General features: G+C 38.6%; 1 protein-coding gene across 4 annotated transcripts in view; it reads left to right on the top strand.

The window, feature by feature from the left end:
• The first annotated feature begins 323 nt into the window (after positions 1-323).
• The window catches only part of CCDC178 (coiled-coil domain containing 178), a 395,761-nt gene continuing 380,878 nt past the window's right edge, over positions 324-15,206 (top strand). For all 4 annotated transcript variants that reach the window (XM_070452800.1, XM_070452799.1, XM_070452797.1 and 1 more), the window contains exon 1: positions 324-395. The gene's annotated coding sequence lies outside the window, so the exon portion shown is untranslated. The remainder of the gene's footprint in view (positions 396-15,206) is intronic.

Raw genomic sequence — 15,206 nt, 5'->3', positions numbered from 1 at the left:
AGCCCTAAAGAAATCTGATCCTGATTCTAATCATAACTGCTACAGTTTGCTTGTCGTCCCCTCCCCCGCCCCCCACCCCCCACCTCCGCGTCCCACTTCACTACAGACCAAAAGGAGTCTGGTGGGATTGAACTGGTTAGAAAAGAAATAAGAGTGGGGAGCTGGCGGCGCCGAATAGCCTAGAGCGCGCGCAGAGCCCGGCAGCACGGGTCCGCAGAGGAAACGCGGGGCTGGCACAGGACCGGCTAGTAGGCACCGCAGAGCGCGAGCCCGCGGTCCCAAGCGGCTGCCGCCGCTGTTGCCTGAACACCGGGTAACCGACCCGGGGGCCTCGGTCGCGGGCGCAGCGGAGCCGGCGGGGTGGACAGGCGAAGCGCGGTGAGACAGATGAGCTGGTGAGTCCGGAGCTCCCAGCTCTCCAGCCGCCCACACGGCAGCATACAGACCCGAGTACCCTGGGCCGCCTCCGCCTGGGTTACTATCCCATTCGGTCCATCCCTTAGCTATCAGTCTCCTTCTGGAGGCTGAGGCGAAACTGTCACTCAGCGAGCATATGAGAAAAATCCTCAGGGCCTTAGGCAGGCAGGGGAAGTCTCCCTCCACTGGCCGCCCAGTTGAACTTCACGTTGTCTAAAATTGAATCCCTAAGGTCTTATTCTTTTAAAATAATTATTTCTACCTTTTATTTTGCTTATAATAGTGTGGGGCTCGAGTATTATTACTTTGAATTATTATTTATATTTCCTCTTTTGATATTTCATCTTTCAAGTGCCTTGCCCAAATACTGCACATCTTAGGAAAGAGGCTGGGGATTTTGTCTTTTCAGCAGTCCCCAATCTTTTTGGCATCAGGGACTGGTTTCTGGGACACTTTTTTTTGAGGGGAAGGGAATGGTTCAGGCAGTAATGCCAGCGATGGGGAGCAGCAGATGAAGCTTTGCTTGCTCCCGGATGCAGCTCACCTCCTGTTGTGTGGCTGGATTCCTATAAGGCCTCCAGTGAGATGGTCTGTAACCCCTCCCTTCAGCAGATGAGAAGAACGAGGCTCAGAGCCTGTTAATTGACTTGATCAAAGTCAAGAATTTGCAAATTTCAGACCTGGAAGACTAAGGGTCTCCTGACTCCCAATTCAAAGCATTTTCTATTATTTCTTTCTTGACATTCATTGATTATTCAACAAATACTTGTGAGTTGATTTGGTAGCTTCCAGGCCTACTTACTACTGCATGACATGTCTGGGCAGCCTGACCCAAGTGTAGCATTCTTGAGATATTCTCCCTCTACCCCAATAATTTTTCTTGGTCCTACTATGCCAATAGCAAACTTACCAAAGTCAAGAACTCAGAGAAAAATGGATAGCTAATTGTCAAGACACATCAACAATCTGAAGGATTTTCACTTTCAGTTTATGCTGAACAATTATCTAGACATTTATATGTGAGACTGCTGCATTTTCATGTATATATACTCAGGTATATAACAGTTCTCATTTTATTGTTGTATTCTGAAGGCTTTATTATTAACCATATCTGGCTAGTTTCCAAAACTATTAAAAATCTGAGTGTGAAGTTAATCCTCCCCTTCTCCCTGGGTGAAGTCTTGGCATGGTGGTAACTGCATTGGCTCTTATCCACAACCCTGCTTTCTCTCCTCTGCTCTTGTCTAAGACTCAGTGTAAGCCCATACTCAACTAAACTTTGTTCTTTCTTCTCTGTTTCCTAGAGCAGTGAATGATATCTGCATACACTCTTCTTTCTTTTACTTTTTGAATACAGACATCATTCTCACAATGTATTATTCCACCAGGCTAGAACCATGACTTCCAAGAGCTCTGAAAATCTCACAAATTGGGAATTTGTGAGCTCTAAGACTAAAAGATTCTGTCTTAAACCTAGTAAGAAAAATCTAGAAATGCCCTAGGACAACTGTTCTTGACCCCAGTTGGTTCAACCTGCCTGTTTTTACAGCATTCATGTTTGGGATGGGCTACTAGAATTCATAGCATCTATCAAACCACATGGATGGAGTGGGGAAACACTCAAAAAGAAATGAGTCCCCTTTCTGGGGAAAAAAGAGTATTTTTCTACTCAGAGTTATCTAGGTATATGAGAATGCTGACTAGAGAATTGCTAGAATGCTAGACACGAGTCCAGACAAAACAGAGAAGGTAGGACATATGATCAGAAAGGAAAAGAAGAGAGTTTAAGCACCTGGAACTCTCACAGCAGCAAAGAATGGGTTTTGATTAACAATGCAGGGACAGAACTGGATTGATCATGAGCATCTGTATTACATACCTGATGGAAAAGTAGTACAGCCACAAGCAGGTGGTTGCATGGGTGAGCCTTAATGATCATGTCTGTTTATTGCACAATAATAACACTAATAAAATATATGTGGCCTTTTAAAATTGGCATTGAACTGAGGTTAAACTCAGTTATAATGTTGTGGAAAAAAAGACCACCCAAATGAAAACAGTTTTTTTATCCAGAGCTTGCTATAGCAAGGGAGTCAGCCACCATCATTGTTTAGGATAGAAACTGAAAGACAGAGAGAGGAGTGGTCAAGTTTTATAGTGGAAAAGAGAAAGGATTCAGGTATGCTCTGACCAGAAGCTGCTGACATGGGGAAACCAGAGGCGGGCTAACTACAAGTGGAGCATCCTCTGAGGTTGGTTTGAGGAGTTTATTTGGGTTTCTCTGGTTGGTCCTAAATTAGAAGTGCAGGCAGATATTAGGGGAGCTGGAAGTAACTGACGAAGCACTGACTGTTCGGGGAAGATTTGCTGCAGAGGCTTTGGTTTGGCTTCTGGATGGTTTGGTGCAGAGATTGTGGGTTGGAATTCTATTTTTATATGTGATCTGGTCATTGACCATTTATATATTCAGTCCCTCCATGCTCATAAAAATTCAGTTAAGTAAATTTAATTTTACTCTCCTATTTGGAAAAAACTGAGATGTGGAGAGATTTGGAAAGGTTAAGGATTATATTCATAAACATATACTTTGCTATTGAACCCTTATTCACTGAATTTAAATCATTACCATTTATTAAGCACTTATTATATGCTCGTCAATGGACTAAACAGTTTGCATATATATGTTACATTAATCCTTATAGTAACACTGTGAAGCATTATTGTTTTCACCATTTTCCAGTGGAGGAGACTGATGCTCAAATTCATTACCCTTCTCAGGGTCATACCTTGAAGCCCATCTGGAATTTTATTCCACATCTAACTGATTTTAAATCTATGTCCTTTAGCACTTTATTAAACTGTCTCCTACTTGTATCGCTTAGTTTATATCTATGAACATTGCCATCTGGCTTTCTTTCCTAAGTACTTATAGGATCTTTGTGTGAACAGAGGTAATTAAAAGTGTTTTCTCTGTGAACTGAAGGGATTCACTCCACTGTTGAGGATGATGGAAAAACTTTGGCTTTTTAATCATAAACCAAAGAAATGGATGGGATGCTTGGGCATGTGAAATTACATAGTGAAGATAGAGAGGTGAATAAATAGCTGAAAATACAGTGAAAGAGTACAACCAAGAAGGTGTGAATATCTAAAATAGATTATTCTCTTAATGAACCAATCAAATAGTTCGCCTGGAAAATCAGTTATTCAAATATCCCTGTGCTGTTGTTAGTAACAAATTTCATGGTTAACTGGACAATTTTTTTTCTTTTAAACTTGTTTTGTGAAAATGTAACTATATTTCTATTTTTTTTCCTTGAGAAAAAACCTAGCCTCAGTAATTGTAATTATTGAGCCCCTAAATTACACTTGTGACAAATTACTCAAGAGGCTGAAAAACTGAGGACTTTTGCTATTAAAATTATGTTAGCCAGTGTTAATTATGTGTTAATCACCCTCAGTATTCCACAGATTTACAGAGCTTAGTTTACTTAGCTTATGCTCTTGGAACAAGTGTGCAAGGATATAGCACAGAAACAATAGAAGAAAGACATTCACAGGGAAGGGTCCAGAGATCTCAGGCATAGATTTCTTTATTCTCCCATCTCTGGGTCACACAGGTATTCTTGGTCTAACCATATGTGTACACATCTCAAGCACCTCCTAAGCAGAAAACTCAAATTTGCTCATGATGGAGATCTCTTATCATGAACTCCTCATAAAAGGTATATTCTAGCTATGCTGCCAGACTTTAATTTGAAAGCCCCCTCCTCCAGACTCTGAAATTAAGTACAATTATAAATCCAATTATTATTACTAAACAGTACTTGCAGGCTGATATATCTTGTTCTGAAACAATTTATAGGCCCATGGTTTCAAAACATTTATCTTTAGCTAATGCATTCCATAGCATTGGCCAAGGGTCAGTGGCTCTGTAGGTAAGCTATAAGTAATCCACACCAGCTAAGGTGGACCCATGGTCTATGGACACAGAAACTTTTAAACTAAATGCTCAAACCTTTTCCATAATAGAAATAGCAAATGAGTAAAAATCCCTTCCTGCATCTACATATCACTTCATGTATAGCTCTTTCCATCTCAAATCTGTTCAGTTTCCAGAAAAAGTGTCCTACTCACATCTTTCCTTCTTCCCCACATATTAACTCATGGGTTTCTTGCTACCAATCTTCTGCTCATGTCACTTAAGGTAAATGTTCATGTTAAGGTCACTCCTGACCTATTGGCACATTAAATGGACATTTTTTTCCCCCTAGTTTTTATCTTATGCAACTTTTTTTTTGAAGCTCTTTAGGTTGTTGGCACCTTCTTAAAATTCCTTTCTCTTGTTTTCTATGATCTCATTCATTTCTGTTTTTCCGGCAATTTCTCTAACAAGTTCTTAATGTTTGTTTTCTTGGCTTTCATTGACAACATTCCTTTTTGTTGTTGTGTGATTTCATCCACTACCAGCTCCACAATATTAATACCCAAAACTTCAGCTCTAGTCTCAAACTTTCTCATGAATTTTGCACAAACATACATACAACTATTAAAAAGCATCCACATATAAAAATTGAAAGTCATCTCTCTTCTAAACCCTACTAATTTTTCCTCACATAGACTCAATTCAGGATAATGATGGTATGATTCTTTCATCCCCTCAAGCTAGAAGCTTTTCTATTACACTCAATTTCTCACCAAATCACACTATTTATGCCTCTTAAACACCTTTTGGTTCTTCCTTCTCCTCTCCGTTTCTACTTCTTCTGGCTTAATTAAAAAAATATTTACCTTGATTACCTCAGTAATCAATCCTTAGTACTCTTCTGCATCACTTTTTTTTTTTTTTTGCTTTCTTCCTATTAACTGTCCATGGCATGGCACTAGACTGTGACTATCTGGTCACTAACATTCTCCTATGAAAGATTCTAAATGGTTAAAAAGGGGGTCTTACTCATATTTGTATTTTTGGTGACTAGTATATAAGGTATATTCAGTGAGTATTTTTGAATAAATAAATGAATATACAGTTTAGAAAATATGCATAGAAAATGATGATATTCTACTGACATGCTCTGGAACAGTGTTGTTTAAAAGACTTTTCAATGATGGAACTGTTCTAAAATGCAGAGGCTACCTGATACCTGTGTGGTTACTGAGTACTGGAAAGTGGCTAGTGTAGCTAAAGAACAGAAGTTTAATTTTAAAATTTTATGGCTACCTTCAAAGAGAAATAAAACACATATTTCTTCATTCAAAAGTACAGCAGGAAAACATCAACTGGTAATGGAATTTGATTTTGGAACTATTGCCATTTGGGGGGAATTTTGAAGGACTGATTTAGATAATAGTGGTAAAGAATATTTTAAATTATTTTTTCTCTCCCTCCTCCCCCATTCGGATTTGGAAGGAGCGAATGGGAATGTACTTGTCAAAATTATACTTGTGATGATGACGGGAACCATTCTGGATCCCACTATAATGAACTTCTACTGGTTTCTTTGACTTATGTCATTTTCATTACATCTCCTTTCTTTTCTACTCTTTATTTTATACCTGTTTGATATCTCAACTGTTTTCAGATTTATTAATTTCTTTGCATTTTATAATCTGATGTATCACAGATGATCCAATATCATCCCTCTGGCTCTAGACAATTTCATCAAACTGTGTCATTCATTATAACTGGCTGTTTTTTGTGGTATGCTAGCAAATTTTCAATCAGTATGATAACATTTATAGCCAAGTTAATTTATATTAGTTAGCAAATATTATGCCATGAGATCATGTATAAAATGATATCACTAGGCCCAAATGTGTAGTATGTAATGTGTTTCTTTACTCACTAATTTGAACACTTCCACAGAAACCTGCAGTAAGAAGCTCTTGCATAACTCCTTTGTAATAGATTCTGAATGCTGCCAATTGCTTTTGATTTTCTTCTTCTCCAGGTGGCCACACATTTACACTCTATTTTTCAGTTATTTTTCTAAGCACAGATTTCTTACTGGGTGCTATTATTTATTTATTTTCATTTATATCTTTGGTTTGTCTTAAAACAGAGAAACTGTTTCTCTTAACCGATAACTTACAAATAGGAAATTAAGTGAAGAGCTTAATTTTCCAATGTGACTTAGTATTTCTCAAGAGCTATACCACTCGATGAATTTCTGATTTTTACACTAAATATTAACTATTTAAAATCATGTAGTAGTGAAAATTATACAAATCCTTGAAAATATATTAAGTAATGCTTGTATTGAGATCTTTGATAAATCATAGTAATTGAAAAAATCCAAATATTTATATTTTAAAACCTTTCAAAAACAGAACCATTAATGAAAGCATTACTTACTTTCTTTCCCCCCATGGCATAATGACAACCTCAGAGTGACATCTACTTTGATTTTTTTTTTTTTTTAATGTATAAGAAAGTACCTTTCCATACAAAGAAATCACTCTTGTTGAATTACTGGTCAATCATGGAGTGGGAAGCTGTTAAGGTGCATTACTGTTTAGAATGAAACGTGTAATAGGAAACCTTAGTATATTATTAAATTTTTCAACTAATGGCTTACAGCTATAGTTAGAGGGAAATAAAGCTTCATTGTCAAACTTCACCCTATTCTTCTTTATTTTCTTATTAGTTTTAGTCTCATATTTTCCTTCCCTTTGAATGACTTACTGGGCTCTGGTAAAGAAGGTAAGAAGAGGAACACTGACTGAATAGAAGGTGATGGGGTCAGTGGAGGTAGTACATTACCTGTTTTCAATTTCGGGTTTGAGGAAATTTCGAGGAGAAAAAATAATGACCTTCTGCCGAGGTCATATTCAAGAGAGAGTTAGTCTTACCATTTTTATTAAATTTTAATTTGGTAGCTCATATGAGCTAGAATTCTTTCTTATTTAGTAACATATGGTTTGTATTAATTCGGTAGCTTGCATTTGGGGGAAGATCATTTAGGGAATCTGGATGAATACAAATCAGCTATACTCTGGAGGCGCCATGCCAAGGCATGGATATCCTTTAGCAAAAGCAGAAAAATCAGCACTAGCTAACAATTCTCAGTAGAACTTAAATATCCCTTGTGGGAAAACTCAGGATTCCTACAAAATTTATAAAAATGACAGGCAGAATGAAGAGTGTTGCATTAGAAGAATTAACAAATTTTGATTAGTGTCATTAAAATATCTACACTAATGTTAACAAACATTGAGTAGCTTTTGGCTTCCCTGGTGGCTCAAGAGGGTAAAGCGTCTGCCTGCGATGCGGGAGACCTGGGTTTGATCCCTGGGTGGGGGAGATCCCCTGGAGAAGGAAATGACAATCCACTCCAATATTCTTGCCTGGAAAACGGAGAAGCCTGGTGGACTACAGTCCATTGATTCTCAAAGAGTCAGACACGACTGAGCGACTTCACTTTCACTTTCATTATTCAAATATAACCTTAGAAAAGTTGATAATGTTAGAGTCTTTTCTTTATAAAGCCGGATCCCCGGTGGCTCAGATGGTAAAGAATCCGCCTGCAATGCAGAAGACCTGGGTTTGATCCCTGGGCAGGGAAGATACCCTGGAGAAGGGAATGGCTACCCACTCCAGTATTCTTGCCTGGACAGTTCCATGGACAGAGGAGCCTGGTGGGCTACGTACAGTCGATAGAGTTGCAGAGTCAGACACCACTAAGCGACTAACACACAGACACTTTTATAAAGGCAATAAACAAACCTCTGGAAAGGTCATATTTTATGTATCATAATACCATGTTAATCAATGTACCTGAGTTGTCAACACTTAAGTTTCTTAACAGATAATAGATCTGAACAGTTTCAAGGGAGCTACTTGTTGATACCTTATAAAACAGTAATTAAATCAACGAGCAAAGGCATACCACTTTCCAAAGTATTTTCTATGGTTTCTCTTACCAATGATAATAAATGGTAAGGCTTTCCCCATTGTTTGTTCAGTCCTTCTTTAGAGAAGTTTTTATATGTGTTTTTCAAAAGAGATTTCTATCTCTGTTGGCTAAGGATCCTACAGTGTGAAAAATTAGAAGGAGGAGCCCTCACTGGCTTGTACGCCTAGGAGTATTGTATTGGGGTGTGTGTTCGTCTGTGTGTGTGTGGGTAGGTGTGTGTGTGTATAGGGAGATGACATGAGGGGCTAATACTAACATCTGGGTTGGAGAAATATAGAACTGCAATCTTAAAGTAAAACACAGTTCCCTTAGAAAAACTGCTAAAATGTGGTTAGATTCTATTGGCAGAATGATCTTATTAGTGTAGAAAAGCATAGATCTTAGTGTACAAACTGAGCTGTATAAAGAATACCACACTTAAAATTTCCCCCTAAATCAACTAGATTCCATTCGTGGCCCCATTCCACCATTTTAGCAGGAAATTTACTTTTATTCACTCTGGTGTCATCTGGTGTCATCTCTGTCCCACTCCGCAAATGAGATCAAACCATTTGTACCAAGTGTCTGGGGTCTGTAGCTGCATCAAGAGCATATGGAAATTTAAGAGTCCCACCCAGACACTGTCTCCCATGCGTGCTGTGGTCCAACGGGAGTTCCAGGCTTTTCGGAGGCTTGGCTGACTACACAGGTCTGCCCCCCAGGAGTGCACACACTGGGTGCAACTGGAAGTCCTCATGCCTGTGAGGCAGCCTTCTGACTGCTCCTAACAGTCATCCCCCTGCCGCAGGTCTGGTCACCTCCTTGGTTACTGCCAGAGCCTTCCTGGACTCACAGACCTCTACCATCAAGTCTTGGGGAAAACTTCTAAACTGATCCTAACTAAATACTTCTTACTGATCCTAACTTCATCTTCAGGACACACCTTGAGTTAAAGATCAAAGTCATCTCAAGCTGCCTGTGCTTTCCTCCAGTCCAAAACCCTTGCAGCAGAGAACTACGAAATCTTGTTATGAGATAAAAATGGGAGAAGGGTGTGGGAGGAGCATATGGGGAGAATAGATACAAATTAATATTTCAACAGACCTATCTGATATAGCAATATTTTAACAAACTTGGTGTTATTTGGGGGAAATGTGGATGTGATGTGGTTACCTGGGAACCTAACCATCCTTTATTATAAGAGTGGTTTCTAAGAGGGGTATTTATATCACTGGTGACAACAAGACTAATTTGTGACCATCCTTGATCATTTGCATTAATAATAGCTAAGTATTTATTTTAATATCTAGTAGAAAATATATATTAAAATGTGAATTGGTATAATTGCTTTACTTAAAGCATAGGGCTGAAGAAAGTAGGGAAAACCACTAGACCATTCAGGTATGACCTAAGTCAAATCCCTTATGAATATACAGTGGAAGTGAGAAATAGATTCAAGGGACTAGATCTGATAGACAGAGAGCCTGATGAATTATGCACAGAAGTTCGTGACATTGTACAGGAGACAGGGATCAAGACCATGTCCATGGAAAAGAAATGCAAAAAGGCAAAATGGTTGTCTGAGGAGGTTGTCTGAGGAGGAGCTGTTGAAAAGAAGAGAAGCGAAAAGCAAAGGAGAAAAGGAAAGATATTCCCATTTGAATGCAGAGTTCCAAAGAATAGCCAGGAGAGATAAGAAAGCCTTCCTCAGTGATCAATGCAAAGAAATAGAGGAAAACAATAGAATGGGAAAGACTAGAGATCTCTTCAAGAGAATTAGAGATACCAAGGGAACATTTCATGCAAAGATAGAATCGGTAAAGGACAGAAATGGTATGGACCTAACAGAAGCAGAAGATATTAAGAAGAGGTGGCAAGAATACACAGAAGAACTGTACAAAAAAGATCTTCACGACCCAGATAATCATGATGGTGTGATCACTCACCTAGAGCCAGACATCCTGGAATGTGAAGTCAAGTGGGCCTTACAAAGTATCACTACAAACAAAGCTAGTGGATGTGATGGAATTCCAGTTGAGCTATTTCAAATCCTGAAAGATGATGCTGTTAAAGTGCTGCACTCAATATGCCAACAAATTTGGAAAACTCAGCAGTGGCCACAGGACTGGGAAAGGTCAGTTTTCATTTCAATCCCAAAGAAAGTCAATGCCAAAGAATGCTCAAACTACTGCACAATTGCACTCATCTCACACACTAGTAAAGTAATGCTCAAAATTCTCCAAGCCAGGCTTCAGCAATATGTGAACCATGAACTTCCAGATGTTCAAGCTGGTTTTAGAAAAGGCATAGGAACCAGAGATCAAATTGCCAACATCCATTGGATCATCGAAAAAGCAAGAGAGTTTCAGAAAAACATCTATTTCTGCTTTATTGACTACGCCAAAGCCTTTGAGTGTGTGGATCACAATAAACTGTGGAAAATTCTCAAAGAGATGGGAATACCAGACCACCTGACCTGCCTCTTGAGAAACCTGTATGCAGGTCAGGAAGAACAGTTAGAACTGGACATGGAACAACAGACTGGTTCCCAATAGGAAAAGGAGTATTTCAAGGCTATATAGTGTCACCCTGCTTATTTAACTTACATGCATAGTACATCATGAGAAACGATGGGCTGGAGGAAGCACAAGCTGGAATCAAGATTGCTGAGAGAAATATCAATAACCTCAGATATGCAGATGACACCACGCTTATGGCAGAAAGTGAACTAAAGAGCCTCCTAATGAAAGTGAAAGAGGAGAGTGAAAAAGTTGGCTTAAACATTCAGAAAACCAAGATCATGGCATCTGGTCCCATCACTTCATGGGAAATAGATGGGGAGACAGTGGAAACAGTGTCAGACTTTAATTTTGGGGGGCTCCAAAACCACTGCAGATGGTGATTGCAGCCATGAAATTAAAAGAGGCTTACTCCTTGTAAGGAAAGGTATGACCAACCTAGATAGCATATTAAAAAGCAGAGACATTACTTTGCCAACAAATGTCCATCTGGTCAAGGCTATGGTTTTTCCAGTGGTCATGTATGGATGTGAGAGTTGGACTGTGAAGAAAGCTGAACGCTGAAGAATTGATGCTTTTGAACTGTGGTGTTGGAGAAGACTCTTGAGAGTCCCTTGGACTGCAAGGAGATCCAACCAGCCCATCCTAAAGGAGATCAGTCCTGGGTATTCATTGGAAGGACTGATGCTGAAGCTGAAACTCCAGTACTTTGGCCACCTCATGCGAAGAGCTGACTCATTGGAAAGACCCTGATGCTGGGATGGATTGGGGGCAGGAGGAGAAGGGGACAATAGAGGATGAGATGGCTGGATGGCATCACCGACTCGAGGGACATGAGTTTGAGTAAACTCCGGGAGTTGGTGATGGACAGGGAGGCCTGGCGTGCTGCGATTCATGGGGTCACAAAGAGTCGGACACGACTGAGTGACTGAACTGAACTGAACTGAACTGAAAGCATAGGGAATATATGAACCTAATAACAACAAAAAAATGATGGTGGTATACAAATGGCCAGATGTGAAATAATACAGTATGACTGTGTTTTCTATGAAAAATCATGTTCCTAAATTCAAAATCAAAATATGTTCATAACTGAGAATTCTGTAATTCAGCTATTCCAAGGAAAATGTGAACATGCTTTACCATACAGAACATGTTCTTAGCTTTCAACAAAGAGAACTTTATAAAACACAAGAGATCTATTTTCCATATTCTACCAAAACACTGTTAAAGGAATAATCACTTATAGTTCACTTACATCGACTTGATTCTTTAGTTTTGATAACAGTGAGTCATCATTTCAGCCATTTTCATTATTATTGCTCTTTTTCATTTTCAAATAATGATGGTTTTACCTACCAATCGATATTTTAAATCAGCTAATTGCTTTAATAATGCAAACCTCTATTAGAATGGTTGAGACTACATTATGTAAAAATTCCAAAACCACAATGATTTAATGAAACAAATATCTCTTTTGTAATGATGTCACTGTGATGTAGACCAGGCAGTTTTCCTAAGTGGGTCTTTTGTAAGAGATAGCCCAGGAACCTAGCTTCTATCACTGTAGATCTAAGATGTAGAACATGTGGGTTCCAATGTTGCTGTGGAAAGGAAAAGAAGGCTGAAAGAGCAAACGGAATGTGTATAAGGTCAAGGACTGCTGTAATTTAGTTTTCCTATGTGCCCAGAAAGAGAAAATTATGCAATGAACACATAGTGTTGACTCTCACACCCTCAAATATAATTCAGGATAGTTAAGATATAAAGACTATTTAATCAAAAGTGCTCTGTTGTGAACTTAATATGTTTATTGCTGATAAAACCGTTATTAAAAAATGAAGAAAAATGTCATTTAAGAATGAATAAAGTCACACAATAGGGTTATTATGTTTAGGTTTAGAAGCTATCACAGGCCTGCTTTTTATTCAAGCAAGGCTGTTCTGGCATATTTCAATTTTGGAAAAACAAAGGCTAATCTTTTTGAGAGATAATTCTTTGTAGGTGCCGATATATCTGAAGTGATTAAAATAAATTCAATTTATAAACCAAAACTTTTTCTTATAGTCGTTGTTCCTTATCATATCTCATAATTATCTCTACATGTTCTGAAAGTGTTGAAAAACAAAAAGGTTACATTTTAGGTAGGAAAGAAAATCATTTTATGAGGAGATGCTTATCTTTTTACATAGAATGACTAGTCTAAAACCTAGCACATTAGAACTTAACTCTCACAGTGAGGCAATCAAGTTCAAGCTTACTTTTCTTAATAAGTTCTTTGATCCTAGGGGTTACAAATATTCTACATCCTCTAGTTTGAATGATTAATAAAGATAAGTGATTTACAGCATGGGTACCTGAATAAAAAGAATTTCTAGGTAGAAGTGATTTTTCATTTTCTATCTCTTTAAGTATGGTTCCCTGAATTAAAAGATGTCTTTTTAAAAAATTTTATAATTTCCTTTCCAAAAGAGAAATGTATGTTATTCATATTATGCTATTTTCTCTCCCCTATGCTCCTGCTGCTGCTGCTAAGTCGCTTCAGTCGTGTCTGACTCTGTGCAACCCCATAGACAGCAGCCCACCAGGCTCTCCTGCCCCTGGGATTCTCCAGGCAAGAACACTGCAGTGGGTGGCCATTTCCTTCTCCAATGCATGGACATGAAAAGTGAAAGTGAACTTGCTGAGTCATGTCCAACTGTTAGTGACCCCTTGGACCGCAGCCTACCAGGCTCCTCCATCCATGGGATTTTCCAGGCAAGAATAGGTTACCATGCCCTCCTCCAGGGCAATCTTCCCAACCCAGGGATCAAACCTAGGCTTCCTGCATTGCTGGCAGATCCTTTATCGTCTGAATCACCAGGGAGGCCCAAGAATACTGGAGCGGGTAGCCCATCCCTTCTCCAGGGGATCTTCCCCACCAAGGAATAGAACTGGGGTCTCCTGCTTTGCAGGCAGATTCTTTACTGGCTGAACTACTAGGGAAGCCCTTTTCATAGCTAGGTGACTAAATTTTTGTGGAGCCTTATCTCTAGAATGTTAATGTGTTTTTGGTGCTGTGCTCAGAGGCCCTTCTCATCTTATTTTACATAAACAATCTCTAGCTGCTTGCTTTTCTTTAACATTTAAGCTTTAAATCTATTTAATTTTGAGAGTAATTCTATAGTCTCAAACAGAGACTTTGAAATAATTTCCCACTGATTCCAAAGTCAAACCAGGTTTACATTTAACAAATAATTGACGAAAATTGCATATTTATTTTTAACCTTAAAACAATAGCACCTTAGAGGGTCCTGAAGACTCTTTTGCTCTTTTGTGTCATCTTAGGAACACTGGCCCTCTTTAGCAGGAGTATAGAGTGGTGGTTGACTTCAGGGCTAAATCTGGTTCTGCACTGGCAGCCACAAGACACTGCTGAGTGTCTTCTCCCTTGCAAAATAGGGCCAGTATTGTACAAACTTCATAGGTTGTTGTGAAGAGTAAATGCATATGTAATATGTATTAGTGGGGCCACCCTGGTGCTCAGATGGTAAAGAATCTGCCTGCAATACAGGAGACCAGGGTTCGATCCCTGGGTTGGAAAGATCCCCTGGAGAATAGAATGGCTACCACTCCAGCAGTCTTTCAGGAGAAGTCCATGGACAGAGGAGCCAGGTGGGCTACAGTCCATAGGGTTGCAAAGAGTACAACATGACTGAGTGACTTTGAGAGACAGTATGTATTAGTAACAGCTATCATTTTTGTTTTCCTTGGGTCAGGATGCCTTTATTTCATCAAACAGTAGTATCTCCAAATAAACTGAAACTTTGAGAGGGGAGGGGTTATTCTCAAATTTTTGTTGTATTCCACAAAATGTCTATCAGAAATAGATTTGAAGTGATCCATAGTTAGGAAAGTCCTAAAAAAGTAAAATCAAAAGGCACGTTTCTTCAGGAGCAAAAACTACCCCATATTAAAATGATGTAATATTTTCTAATTTATAAAGTATTTCTTCTGTAAGAATTTTAAAGCTCAAATTCATAAGAGTTTGTTATTTTACTTTTGAGACATAAAGTAGTTACTGAATATGAACGATTTAAGTAGTTCATATTTTACAGCAAATGTAAATGTTTCTCAGTACACTCACTGTAAAATCATTTGATGTGACCCAGAGGTGAAATCATAATTTAATACATGATATTGACCTATGAAATAATTTAACATCATAAAAGCTGATTTGATTTGCTTGCCTTTCTTTATGCCTCATGTAATTATCAAAAGGTGAAAGCTCATTTCTTAGACAAATTCAGAATACAGTAGAGATATCTTTATGAATAAATGTGTAGAAACTGGCTTTTTCAGTACTAATTTGATTTGTAGGAAGAGATGATATTTA

This window comes from Odocoileus virginianus, chromosome 22, assembly GCF_023699985.2.
Source record: "Odocoileus virginianus isolate 20LAN1187 ecotype Illinois chromosome 22, Ovbor_1.2, whole genome shotgun sequence".
NCBI lineage: Eukaryota > Metazoa > Chordata > Mammalia > Artiodactyla > Cervidae > Odocoileus > Odocoileus virginianus.
Note: the sequence above shows the minus strand (reverse complement) of the source record. Positions and strands in the feature narration are given on the sequence as shown.